The 14929-nt window shown below is 43.9% G+C and overlaps 1 long non-coding RNA gene across 1 annotated transcript in view; it reads left to right on the forward strand.

Moving 5' to 3' along the window:
* Nucleotides 1–4001, forward strand: part of LOC147102710 (uncharacterized) — a 58754-nt gene extending 54753 nt beyond the window's left edge. Inside the window, exon 3 of the long non-coding RNA XR_015073070.1 lies at nt 342–4001. This is a non-coding gene — a long non-coding RNA (uncharacterized LOC147102710). The remainder of the gene's footprint in view (nt 1–341) is intronic.
* The last annotated feature ends 10928 nt before the right edge of the window (nt 4002–14929 follow it).

Here is a 14929-nt window from a genome sequence, read left to right on the forward strand (position 1 = left end):
GAACTTAGACAACTTGCTGCCGCAATCTAATTCGAAATTCATTTTGTGATGGTAGGATTTGCATGGTTAATTGGAGTAATTTTAATTTCCTCTGATTGTGGTGCTTTGTGCTGTAGGGAATGAGCCACACAATAACCGAATGGGACTTATTTACTGCAATTAAACTGGTGCATCGTAATATTGCTGGATTTTGTAGCGGTTTATCAATGTCAAACTCCGTTTCGTTCCAAGTAATAGGTTGGCTAACTCAGCCAAGGCTTTGTATAACCTACCGTTGCTTAATACTTGTATGTTTAATAACGGAACTGTTTACATTCTTCTGCTTCTTTTGTTTGGAATAGAGACATCAAAGACTGTCCAGTGGGATTTCTGCCTATCTTAGCCGCTCACTGTGGGGATTTGGAATTATCTGTGGGTTGATTGCCATGCGAAAACAGCAAGGATGTTCCTCTTATCAGAACTCGCAATGTCACAGCTTTGTACACTGGTGCAGTTTTTACTCCCATTGAACTTGGGGGGGAAAAGGCCGCAATTCAAATGCTGAAGAAAGAAAGAAAATAAAGCATTTAAAAATGTTGGTTTGCAAGACTCTCCTTGTTTGGAAATAAAATAGGGATTTTGCTTGGCTACGGGTGCATTGCTATGTTTTAATGCACGGGTTGGTGTTAATTGCTGTATTTTATTGCATAAGTTGTGGAAGACTCAATATTTGGGAATGCACAGCATGAGTGAATCCTGCCAGTGTTTGTTGCAAATGATATAAACCCAGTGAAGCATTGCTACCAGTGCACTACTCCAATAACTGTGCATCCATATTTCAATGAGAATAGAATATAACAAAATCAGATTGTGGCCATTGGAAGAGAGGTTCATTATTATGCGATAATTCTCAGGGACAGTGAGTGATATTTTTGTGTGTGTGATGTTTTAAATTTTTCTTTGTTTTACAATTCTCATGTTGATGTTTCAATGTACGCATAACAATCATTAGCTGACTGGTCAACCATTGATGTGTGTAATGTAATTCAGTACTTTCACTTGGGGCATTACTTTTGCAATGATCCACTGTGACACTAGGAAATTGAAAGCTTGCAATCTGCAGAAATTGCATTGAACCTATCCTGGCGAAGGGAATGCTTTTGTTTCAGAAGCAGCTTTGTGTGACAGCTGTTACACAAACGCTCATCGGTTTGCCTCATTTCTGAATTACACAAGATGCTAATTGGCAGATAAAATGGGAGCACTGTTACTGTGGTGTGGAGTTTTTTTTTAAATGTCCTCGGGATAAAAAAGAAGTCTGCTCAAATTCTATTATGCTAGGTGTCAGAGCAATTTTGCATTTCAATAGGTGCTACATCTATTGCAGTGTTTTTTTTACCTTCTCTGTAAAATTTAAACTGAAAACATTTTACAATGGTGATGCATCGAGCTGCACCTCCAGTCATACCTCTGTTTACACTGTTGCTAGGTGACAACACCCTTTAAAGAGGCACTACCATCGCCAAAAAGTAAAAACTTTGTTTGCAAGCAAATAAAGCAATGTAAATGTCATGAAATCACATCTGTTTGATGAAAATGATTTTACTCTATGTTATTAGGTTTAATAGTGCAGGATTCCAACAGTTTGTTTAAATGATGCCATCTATGCAGGAGTGGAAGGCAGACATGAGGAATAAATGACCGTCACACTCCGACTTCGCCGGCCCTCTCACGTTCTCATCTTTTTCAACACAATTTGCAGCAAGAGGGTAAATTCAGGTTTGAGTAGGTAATCCAAATTATAATTCATGTTGCAAACATGGTCTTTCCAAATCAATGGGTTTGTGAATGCAATACTCCTTTAATGGAAGGAAGGTGGAAGTAGAGGGGATTTGGATTATGTTGATCTGAACTGAATCATGTTTAATTTAGGAATTATTGGTTATTCAGAATAGACAGTTGGTAGTCCAGGTGAATTCAGTAGATGTTTGCAAACCTGATGTGCACCCAGTAAAGGATTGTTACTTACATCAGACATTAGTTGTGTCATGATGAAAGCGTGCTCACATCTACACTGAAGATGCTGGACTTTGCTCTTGTCTCTTCAGATTTACGACAGGTTAGGATGATGGATAGGGAGGTTCAATCTAGATTTGAATGTTTGCAAAGCAAATTATTATTTGGATTAACCGGCAATTCCAATCAAAACTTAACTTATTGCATATTGTTCAGAAAAAAAACCAGAGAGCATAAGAGTGATGACTTGAAGTCGGAGTGCGACGGTCATTTATTCCTCGTGTCTTGCTACCACTCCTGCAAAGATGGTATCATTTAAACACTCTGTCAGGATCCTCCATTATTGAGACTAATAACCTACAGTAAAATCTGTCTTAGCATTCATCTAGATATAACATTCCGCCTGCTTATAAAATTCAATAAATCTGAAGGTTGACAAGCTTTTTATTACAGGAAATGGGATGGAAAAAAACTCTCTTATGAGACCAACCTACGTGTCATGACCTCAGCCACCCAGCTTTGTATAGCTGCCAGAACTTGCACCCAGTGATTATGAAGAATGAGTGTATCCTGACTAAAGTGGCCACCAGATGAACAATTAATTCTCCCAACAGTGTGAAAATCTGAACTTTCTCCAGTTTATAGAATCACCAGGGTGAAACTCTGATGGTGGTTCTTGTAGCTGGGCACTTTACTAAGGCCGCAAATTCAATCGCGCTGAGGGGGTGGGTTTGGAGGCGGTCCGCTGTCAAAATCGCAAAGATTGACAGTGGGGGAGACAATTCAGCTACTTAAATGGCTTGTTAAGAGCCAATTTAAGAGTATTTTGAGGTTTACTTGTAATTTTACCTTCTCCCCCACGGGTTACCCGCTGTTCGGGGAACACGCCAGCTCAACCTGGCGTGTTGTGAGTCAGCTCTGATGTTTGTGAAAAGATGACAGCTGCAGAAGTGGTGTCAAGGATGCCATGTTGCACATGGTGAGTTTCACAGCAAAGAAAATGTTGGTTACTGCATTTTAATACATATAGAGATTTCTTTAGCTTACAAGTTTTTAAATCCAACTGTATATCCAGTGCAACCTCATTGGGAGAACCTCTCTCACCAGTGACAGATCACTTCTGTCATCTGACCTGCAGTTGCCATCTATTCCAGCAACATCGGAGCCAATGAAACAATCAGATGGGGAAGTGATAAAGTAGATAGAGAGGGTTGGGTGGAGGTGCAAGGTAAGTTGGTGTCCTGGGGAGGTCTCTTCCGCCCTTGGAAGGGAAGAGAACCTCCCTGCGTGCTGTGACTCCCTCCATAAGCATATGGAGGGAGTCATTGGAGAGCCAGGGTACAAGCATTCACCTTTGTGCAGTGATTGTCAGTGTTTGCAGCACCTCAATGCTGTCAAAACAACTGTCAAACTCCATGTGGACGTGGTCCCTTTAAGGAAACCGACTGCTGATGAGTCATCAAATGACGTCATCAGACCCACTTCCTGTTAATTGGCTGGAGGGCGGGCTTAACAAGGCCAGTCAAGGTAAAATCACATCTGCAGAGCAGAGGCAGCTGGGAGCGGGACCGGAACCCGGAACCCAGCTGACCCGCCCCCATCCCGCCTCCTCCATTAAATTTGCGGCCTAAGTCATTGCCTAGTAACATCTCTGGAAGGACGAATGTATCCTGTAAATGTGTTTGGCTGGTCAGCAAGCTCTGATGATAGAATCTAGAAAATATTCATGCTCACAGTGGAGTCACTTTTTAGTAGCAAGAGGTAGCCACAGTGGTACTGAACACACACTATGACTTATCATTTTTATAGTCGCGTCATTAATATGATGAGGCAGGAAAGAAATCATGTTTAAATTTGAACATTTGTCTTTTAATTGATGCTTAAACCTCCAATGAAAGAACAATTAATAGCAGCTGTTTACATTAATGTGTGTTAAATTTGCTTGGTGCCCAGGCAAATTTCGGAAGTACCGATAAGAATGTTTTAATACTCCATTAAAGTACCAAATTGCTACAAATTTCCACACTAGTTCTTGCATTAACACGAATAATCTCACCTTCTATAAGTCTTATTGAGTGGCAGCACGGTGGCATAGTGGTTAGCACTGTTGCCTCACAGCGCCAGGGACCCGGGTTCAAATCTGGCCTCGGGTGACTGTCTGTGTGGAGTTTGCACATTCTCCCCGTGTTTGCGTGGGTTTTCTCCGGGTGCTCCGGTTTCCTTCCACAGTCCAAAGATGTGTGGGTTAGGTTGATTGGCCATGATAAAAATTGGCCCTTAGTGTTAGGGGGGATTAAATACACGGGGTTACGGGGATAGGGCTTGGGTGGGATGGCTGTCGGTGTAGGGACCGGGTGCTAGGGTTTGGATGATCAGCCATGATCTCGTTGAATGACGGAGCAGGCTCGAAGGGCCGAATGGCCTACTCCTGCTCCTATCTTCTATGTTTATGTTTCATTTGTGTTAATATGGAATTCCAAAAGGCAACAGCCCTTCAGCCGTGCTCCGCAGCAGAAGTAATACCAGCGCACTGCAGACAGCTGTTTCACCTCCGGCAAAAAGCATGGGTAAGGAATGCCACCATTGAGCTATAAAAAGAAACACTGTAGGGATGCAAGATGTATAAAAAGGATAGAGGATTAGCAGAGAGACGAGAAAAAATTGATTGAAGAAAAAGATTAAAAAATGATATCTGGTTCTGCCTCTCTCCATCCACAACAAGACAACATGCAAGCTTTAATAGCTGTTGGAGGAGATTGTTATACTATCTGTGCTCAGTTTGAACCTGGGGCCTAGGTGTGACAGGACCCATAGTATCCTCACTCCTGTCTATTCAAAGTATTTTGCCCAGCCTCTTTTAAACTCTTTCTCCTGTTGCCTTTGTTCCTGCCTGCTTAAACTGCAAATCCACTGGCTTCCCCGTGCCTCTGACAGCCCGGGTGTTACGTGTTCCTTCGGAAGGAACACCTGCTATAGGACAAGACAGCTCTGTGCCACTTTGCCCTCACTCTACAAAGCAGCCCAGCCGAGTAATGAAACTCATCAAATGTGTAACTGGCGGATTAGAGAATCAGACATTAGGGACTCAAACCCACAACCACAGGATTGTGAAGTGAATATCTTAACCTTTAGAAAGGTCCCATTTTCTGCTATCATGAACTGGAAACTGACTGCAGCTATTCATTGCATTTTCTTGTGTAATCCTGATGTTCCCCCATCCCCCATGTCACATTACCAACTGTCATTTTTATTTCCATTCTACCTACTCTACAGTGTTTTCTCTCCTTACCATTTATTTACTCTAAAGCTTTACACAGTATGTCTTTGGTCATCAGATTTGCATATGATGAAGCATCAAATGCATGCAAACATTTTACCTTGCTTCATCACCTTGGAATGGAACATATCAAGAGCCTGCATTTTTTAATTTTGTTCTTCTAGTTTTCTCCTCTCTTCGCCACAGATGCCCGCTGGTTCCTCAATCAAGCGGCCATTCTTCATGTGTGAGCATGGGCAGGTTATTCCTCCATGGGAGAAGGAATCGCAAGCAAAGGTGATCTTGTCCTCATCGCTGTCCACATATGAGCACTTTTCCAGCAGTGGCCGTTAGATAGTGATCACGAGCAGAAATCCTGGCTGAGTTCCACCACCCCTTTCAGCCTAGTGGTACTATGGTTGATCATAAAACCCTGACTGATACCCCAGCTGAGGTCCACTAACTGGACATGCATCTGGGTTAGAAGTGAGACCTTCTGGTTTGTATGCTTCAGTGTCACACTGTGCAGAACAGTTAAATACTAAGCCAAAGGTAGAGCTTGTAATACATTAACATGCTGTAGGTGGTCTCTTAACTCATTCACTGCTTCACCACTTTGACATTCTTTCCATTGGCCATGGGTCAGATTACCACCCCGGTGGCACCATGCCTAAGTATGCACAGATTCAGAAGATAGGTGACTTCCAGCTGTGACAGTCAAACTATATGCAACTGAAAACATCCAAGGGAGGAAAGTTTCATGTTCTTTATTTGTAGAAAAATTGGTAAACATGAGTCTAAACGAGGCATTTACAATTTGCTGTAAGAAGCAAGCAGAGAAAGCTTTTCCCTGTCAGCAACCAAGAGAAAGTCGGGGATTTGCTTGCTGATCAAAGTCACGAGCAGCACTAAAATTATCTACCACAGCTGGAGTGTGCTCATAGTACAGCCCTGTTTTTATCCCCCTGATGTTTCCATAGTTCTAAAGACTTATCTGTGTCATATTGTTTTCATATCGTTGCTTCACACATCACAGTAACGGTTCAACACTTTACAGAGTGTTCTTTTCTGTTGCCTGACTTGCAGTTGACCCGAAACAGTCTCTATGGAAACAACATGATACACAGTGAAAAGTGATACTGAAGATCCCTTGGACCATCATATAAAATACACTTGACTGTCTATTACTATACCCTGCCGTTTGCAACTACTATTGTTTTTCTGATACAAAGAAGTTTGAAAGCTCAGATTTTGGTCCTGAAATGCAACTGAATTCCTCAAAGCTGTACAAATTAAACTACCATGTGTTGTTCAGTGGATAGCTGCGTAATAATGGATCAACTGTGTACTGGACAACCGTCCTGAAAGCTGGTCTGCCGAGCTTTGCTCTGGTACAGTGTAGACTGAGTCCATTATTATTATTGGCTTACAAATGTTATTACAGGAAACTTTCTTTTTACCAGCACCTAAATACAGGTAGACTACCTTTTATCCGAACTTCCGAAAACCGAAACCCTCTAAAAACCGAAGGTTTTTTTGTTCAGCGTAAGTCGTGCGCACGACATGACCAGAGTGGCGCACGATTACGCTGAGCAGAGGGTCAGCGTAAGTCGTGCGCACGGCCCCGACACCCGCCGCCGACCCCCCGCGGACCCCCCCCGCGGACCCCCGCCGACCCCCCCGCCGACCTCGACCCCCGCCGACCCCCCCGACGACCCCCCGCGGACCCCCGCCGACTCCCCCCGCCGACCCCAACTCCCGCCGACCCACCCCGCCGACCCCCCCGCGGACCCTCGCCGACCCCCCCCCGCCGACCCCCCGCCGACCCCCCCGCCGACCCCCCCGCCGACCCCGACTCCCGCCGACCCCCCCGCCGACCCCCCCGCCAACCCCGAACCCGTCGACCCCCCTGCCGACCCCCCGCCGACCCCCACCGCCGACCCCGATGACCCCCATCCCCGACCCCCCGCCGACCCCCCCCGCGGACCCCCGCCGACCCCCCCGCCGACCCACCCCCGACAAATTTCCCAGTCTTATAAAATACCTTCCGAAATCCGAAATTTTCCAAAAACCGAAACACGGCTGGTCCCGAGGTTTTCGGATAAAGGATAGTCTACCTGTAACCGGAAATCTCTCTTAACCGGCAAAATTCAGGAGTAGGTTCAGGTAAGTTTTACTTCATATTAGTGGCCGTGTAACCGGGGTTCCTGGATCTGTGGCCGTGTAACCGGGGTTCCTGCACCTGTTGCCATGCAACAGGGACGCCTGGATCTGTGGCCGTGTAACCGGGGTTCCTACACCTGTTGCCATGCAACAGGGACGCCTGGATCTGTGGCCGTGTATGGGGCTCTCGTACCTTAGTAAGTATACCTCTCTGTAATCCAGACTTTTTGATCAACCGGCACCACGCCGGTCCCGTCGGTGCCAGATAAAAAAGAGTTTCCTGTACTGTTCTTCCTTCTTTGGGCTGCTTTCAGCTTTTCACTGTTTTTGGCAGTGCCCACATGGGGTTGATTTTCCCGCAGCTGTTGGGAAGAAGGCGGGACTACAACTTTCGGGTTTTAGTCCCGCCTACATCGATGTCCGGCCAATCCGTACGATTTTTCCTTGATTGACCTTGTTGAGCCTGCCCAGCAGGCTCAGCAGGCCAATTAAGGGCCACCCGGCAACAGGTGACATCACAGACTGCAATTTCATCTGTCAAGAGTTCTTGACAGATGAAATATCAGTTTCACAGCTGTTTCAAGCTGTGAAACACTGACAGTCTGAGTTCTGACATGAGTCCTTCTGCACAGACTCAGTTAGAACTCTTACCGGTACTCAAAGCTGAAGGCTGTCACTTTTCACAGATCGCAGCCGTTCAGCTTTAAGTGCCGGCTGAGTGATGGGCTCCCGACGGCTACAGGAAGAAAGGCTGTGAAGGTAAGTACAGGTAAGTAAAAGTTCTTTACACACTTTAGACACACCAAACACACTTACCTTTACACTCATGCACCCATCACTCACCTGAGCGCCGACATCACGACCCCTCCAACTCCTTCAACCCGATGGCCCGCCTGCTCTAACCTGGCGTGGTTTGGAGCCGTCGGGAAACCCACACAAAACCCCTCAAAATAAGGATTAGGCTAAAAACTGCCTGTTAACTACCTGTTAACAGGCAGTTAATTGGCACTAATCCCTTCCCGCCTGGGGGTCGGTGGGTCCCAGTGCGGGGCGGGTACCCGCTGCCTCTGAAAGTTGCGTGGAGCGGGGTTTTGGGCGGGATGGTGTCGGGACCCCGAAATCGGGATTTCCCCCCCCCCCCCACATGCCTGAAACCCCGCCTGACGGCTCCACGAAAATCAACCCCAGGAACAGAGAAAACTCCATTGGTGCAGATGTGTTATCGGGCTGTTGGGCTGACAACCCATTGCGTGCTCGAATGTCTGATGCGGGTAATCTCAATTGGGTATGATTATCATCAACTTAGTTTTAAAGCAGCAGAAGTTCAAATCTCAGAACAAAGAGGAATAGATATATAAAATAAAATTCCAATTCTTTTTTGGAGCTGCCATATTGGAAAATTCATGCAGCAAATATTCTATTTTGCCGTGTATAAATTCTCACAATGAAGTTTTTGCAGAGTGCTATTAAATCTTAAATCTATTTTTGAAAAATGTAGAGTTTTTTTTCCCATGCCAGGTGTCTATAACCACAACTGAAACATTTGCCAAACTCTTTGATAGCCATGGCCCCCCTTTAAATTGAACCAACCTGATCTCAAACACTGTGGTCGCCTGTGACATTGTTCAATCCAACAATCCGATATCCTTGCCTATCAGATTGGAGGCACCTCATCAAATCAGCAGCCCTCTGAATTTTGCAATAGATTTCACATTGCACAACTTTGCTTTAAGAAATTCTCCATCATGTTACATTTCTCGACATGTATCCATTTATGGAGACTGATTAATAAATTGCACAGGTGCTGCAAAATGTAAGGATTGGGCTCTTCTAGTCTCTGTCTTTTCTGTGCCAACTGCACAACAGGTGTCAACTACTTTTCTCTGGGTATGTGTTTAAGCAGTGTGTAGATTACAATTCTAGCAGCTAGTTGGGATACAACATCTCAGAACATTCATAAAGTAACAGTAATAATACACGGGATATGACAAACCATCTTATATATCACTCTAATTTGACTTCATTCAAGTAATATTTCAGTATCACACTCCTTTTTAATCAAACAATATTTTCTAAGTTACAAAGTGCATGTTTTGTGACTTCATCATAGAAACATAGAAACATAGAAGATAGGAGCAGGAGTAGGCCATTCGGCCCCTCGAGCCTGCTCTGCCATTCAATGCGATCATGGCTGATCATCCAAATTCAGTACCCGGTCCCTGCCTTCTCCCCATACCCCTTGATCCCTTTAGCCTTAAGAAATATATCCAACTCCTTCTTGAATATATTTAATGAATTGGCCTCTACTGCCTTCTGTGGTAGAGAATTCCACAGGTTCATCACTCACATCAATATGCAAGCTCCATGGTGCACCTTATTCTATAATGTACATTTTCTAAATCCAGTGTAACAGAGAGGATCTTTGCATTTTCAATTATATAAATTGACAGCAATCATTTATATAGCTGTATGACACAGGTTCATATATTATTAATCCTGTGAAGAACAAGCCAAGGCAGGAACTCTCGCAATATAAGGAAGACAGAAACATGAGTCTCTCCTCTTTCAGATGCTAACTAATCTAACGTGCATTCCCAGCAGTTTTTGTTTTGTTATTTCAGGCGCCTCACACAACGATAGCAAAATACTGCAGATGTTGGAAATCCGAAATAACAACAGAAAATGCTGGAAAAAACTCAGCAGGTCAGGCAACATCCGTGGAGAGAAATTTGAGTTGACGTTTCGGGTCGAACCCTTCCTCAAAACTGGAAAGAAAAGAAAATAGATCGAAGGCGGGGCTGCGATCGGACAAAAGAAGTAAAAGAAACAAAAGGGGTAAAAGAGACAATAAAAGGTATTCGAAGCTAGACGAGATTGGTAATAGGCTGAGATTAGGTGTAAAGTGTACTGGCAGGGCAAGAGATAGCTGCCAGGTGTGAGAGAGAAACAAAAGGAAAGTGGGGGGGGGGGGGATTGGAGTGGAAAAATTACAAGTAAAAATGTAATAGGGGCCGAGGTTATGATCTGAAATTGTTAAACTCGATATTGAGTCCGGAAGGCTGCAGTTTCTTGTTTCTTTCTGTTCTCACCTGGCAAATCCAGTAATCACCTCTCTGTAGTTTCACTCACAGTTGGACATGAATCTCTAGAGTAGAAACATTGCTGAAAATACTTTTAGTAAAGGTACGTGCAATTCGTTTTACGGCTTCTCTGACGTCAGATGGGCCCCTGACTTCACTCAAGAGAACAGCACAGCGCTGCCCTTAATGCTGGGCGACTTTTTATTTTTGCTTTGAAGAAAGACATTTTCATAGTTTTCATGAAAGCAAGGATGCAGCAAGAGATTTTAGGGTTATCAACCACTGGACACTTACATATAAAAACTGTCTAAAAATTTGGAAATTGGCAGAGTTGGGTGGGAGGGAGGTTTGGTAAGTGGTTCCTGGCTCTGCCTTTGTAGATCAATGAGAAGGGAGGCTTTGAGACAGTGGGGCTGCTGAAGGCAGCTCCTATCTTTATGGACATTTAGTAAATTAATCTGTAGTGTACACATTTCCCATTTCTAATGAAAACATAAGTGCATTTTTTAAATGCCTTGGAATTTTATAAATATGTGATCTGTACCTTAATGTCTAAAGGATTTGAGATACTGCCTCCATAGCATGGGATATTAATATCTACTAGCTGTTTCATTTTTGAGCTTTAAAGATATTACCAATCAAACACGTTTTACAATGAATGGGAATAATGTTAATAGACTTCAAGCTGTGTAGCACTGGCACTAAAGGGAGTTGGCTCAGCTGCAAAACACAATTGAAATCTCCAGTGTTTAAAAAATGGAAAATGATTCCATCACTGGTGTCCCCTTCAGTTCAAATTCAGTGGCAGTTCAGTGATATTACACGTCCTCATTGTTGAACATAAATCTTGCTCAGACTTGTGCATTGAACACCCATCTTTACAGCTGGCCATTATAGTTTATTTTTTTCCCCTAACTTACAGTTTATCACTCTCCCATTGATGCCTACCAATGCCACATACCAGCTATCGTCAGAGAGGGCCTCTACCAATACAGCTCAGAACTGGCTGGTCCAGGACACTGGATGGCACCGACCACCCTCCTGTTACTGTCCTTTGTCCCCTCTTGCTCTTGAAGGAATTGCCTCCCCGTTGTTGGGTGCATTCCCAGATACCCCCTCCCCCCTCATAAGTAACGTTGGGAATTTACTATGCAAGGAATGTTAGGGTTATAGCTCACAACTATAGATCATCATTTTATAAATTATGACTTGTGCGTTATCTTGTATGACTGAGAATGTCATTGAACACAGATGGTGTTTAACCCTCTGTGTCCACTGGGCTACTTTTTCATCTTTAAGACCATGGGAGATATTTATTGAGATCAAGGGGCTAATGTTGCTTCTCCATCGCAGCGATTAGTTTTAGAATGTGGTAATAAATTAAAAATTAACTACATGCTAACAAATTCCAATTTAACTGGATGTATGATGTTTATTATAGCAGTCTTGAGTATATAAGTAGGTTTAGTATGAAATAGTTAAGCACCTGCTTTGTATCTTTTGCCTTTTTGCAGGATTTACTTGTAATTCAGAACAAATAAGCTTATATTTCACATCATTCTTTTTAACACATCCAAAATATTAATATCTTGAGACATTTGAAAATCACTGAGCTTTGGAATTTAATTTTTTTTAATGTTAATCTCTCCTCTCTGTCAAGGGATTGTTTATCCACATATTTTGTTCAGTGTATGGCTTATTTTCTCTCTCTGTTTTTCAAAGCTGTTTCTCCTCATTATTGGTGAGCGCTCATTCTGGGCTTCAGCTGTTCATTAATGCTGCTTGTGGTTCTGAGCACCTTTCCCGACTCATTTTCGATGGTCCTTACCTGACATGTTCTTCAGCACATGGCTCAGCGGGTAGCACCCTCACCTCGGAGTCAGAAGGTTGTAGGCTCAAGTCCCAAGTCACAGACTTGAGCACAAAAATCTAGGCTGACTCTCCAGTGCAATACTGAGGAAGTGCTGCACTATCGGAGGTGCTGTTTTTTTGGATGAGATGTTAAACCGAGGCCCCGTCTGCTCTCAATTGGGCGTAAAATATCCCATGGCACTATTTCGAAGAAGAGCAGGGGAGTTATCCCCGGTGTCCTAGCCAATATTTATCCCTCAATCACCATCACTGAAACAGATTATCTGGTCATTATCACATTGCTGTTTGGGGGAACTTGCTGGGCGCAAATTGGCTGCCGCATTTCCCACATTACAACAGTGACTACACTTCAAAAAGTACTTCATTGGCTGTAAAGCACTTTGGGAGGTCCGGTGTTCGTGAAACGCGCTGTATAAATGCAAGTCATTCTTTCTCTTCCTATTCTGGAATTTTTCCATGATTTACTATTTAGCTTGATGGTAATTTCGATTATCTCCATATTGTATCTTTGTTTCTGTATTGTTGAAAATGTAAAATAAACAGGTGGAAACTAGACAGTGACATTAATGCAAGATTCATTTTCATTTAATTAATGATAGAACAACAACTTGCATTTATATACAGAGTGGAACCTAAGTAGTCCTTCCTATCTGATTGTGTTGGCAACAGAATGGTGGTTATTCTTGTGCCAGTTGTGAATTATGTTTTTCTTGTATTTTTTTTCCCCTCAAACACTTCTGCTACAAAATGGATGGAGATGACCCAGAATCATTTCACTTAGTACAGTCATCAAAGAGAGAATAGGATTTTCATCTTATCTGTCTATCTAGACTGTATTCGACCATTGTGCTGTCTGTTATGATGCTCAATGGGCGGGCTGGGGGTGGGGTGGGCGGGGGGAGGTGGGTTGGCGCATTTTTATACTACTGTATCAAAATTAACAGCAATAGCCATAAAAATTCACCTTCCACATCCTTGAAATAAAACTGGATAAAAGTACAGATTCTGAAACCATTGTGCACAGTAAATATTCAGACGTTGCTACACTGGTCTACTTCTTTTTCCTATTTACTCTATGTTAATCCAGTGGCAGGTCCCTATTATTGATTTTAATGTAATAGCTCCTGTTGTGTATGTAACCTGTTCCACCTTAAGAGAGCTTAAGCCTGTTCCACCTTAAGAGATGTACTACTTTCTCAGGCTGCTGTAGACGTAATACCGGGGGTGAACACACCGGTATATAAGCACTGTGCAGTAATCTTGTATTCAGTGTAGTCCCTACCTCCAACCAGTAAAGACCTGTTTTATTGTTACTGATTAAGTCTGAGTATTAATTACTTGAACAACTCACAGACTTAACACTGGCGACGAGTCAGGTTCTTACCCTGCGGCAGTTATTCCACGGCGGCTTCATCCACAGACAGGACGTTGAAGAGAGGTTTCAAATCTCACCACCCCACTGGAAGCGACAGGCATTAGGACCCTGAAGCCTCCATCAGCGACTGAAAACTGGAGGACAGAAGACATCGTGCAGCTTCTTTTTCAACCTCGGTGGTGGGTAAGCCGAGCAGCGTTGGCTGCAAAGACAGGGCTGGGGGAAGTCGGAGGTAGAAGGGCCATCGATCGCAATCCCTGATAAGGGCCGCACTCGGGCTGAAAGGCGCAGTGTCGGCAGACACTGAAGGCGCGAGAGCCGCGGTGAAAAGCGCGGGCCATCGATCGCGGCGGAGATAAGGGCCGCACTCGGGGCTGAAGGGAGACGGCGTCGGGGGACGGGTGAAGACCGCCAAGCGCGGGAAAACCGCCATTTTGTGGGCGGAGGACGACGGCAAGAGCGGGAAGCCGCCATCTTGGATAGCAGTAAAAAAAAAAATCTGAGAAATTGCAAATCTGATAAAGTACTACAATGCCTAAACACGGGAATATTAGCAACTTTGATAGTGACATCGAAGATTGGGCCATATATGTTGAACGAGTTAAAAATTATTGTAAGGCCAATAAAATTCGTGAGGCTGATAAAGCACTAACATTATTAAATTTAATGGGTGCGAAGACATACGGGCAATTGAAACACCTGTTATCACCAGATGAACTGGCGGATAAGACGTTCGATGAGATTGTTACTGTCCTGAAAGATCATCTAAACCCCACGCCGCTGATGCTAGCGGAACGATTTAAATTTTACGACAGAAGGCAGCTACAGCATGAAAGCAATGCTGAATATTTGCTGGAATTGCGTAAATTAGCGAAATATTGCCAGTTTGGAACGGGACTGACAGATGCACTACGAGACAAATTTGTGTGTGGTTTATTTAAACAGGATACACAAAAGCGACTGCTCGAGGAGAATGAGCGGACGCTTGAGAAGGCGGTCACTATGGCAGCAGCACACGAAGCCGCAGCGAGAGGCACGGCAGTAATGCAGCTACGGTCACCGGAGCTCAGTGCACACAAATTGGGTGTGAGTTCTGGCAAATGTTATCGTTGTGGAAAGACAACGCATGATCAGAACCAGTGTTGGTTTAAAAACCAAGAATGTAGAACTTGTGGTAGGCTTGGACAT

This window comes from Somniosus microcephalus, chromosome 21, assembly GCF_052327205.1.
Source record: "Somniosus microcephalus isolate GS21.2 chromosome 21, FLI_Smic_1.0, whole genome shotgun sequence".
Classification (NCBI taxonomy): domain Eukaryota; kingdom Metazoa; phylum Chordata; class Chondrichthyes; order Squaliformes; family Somniosidae; genus Somniosus; species Somniosus microcephalus.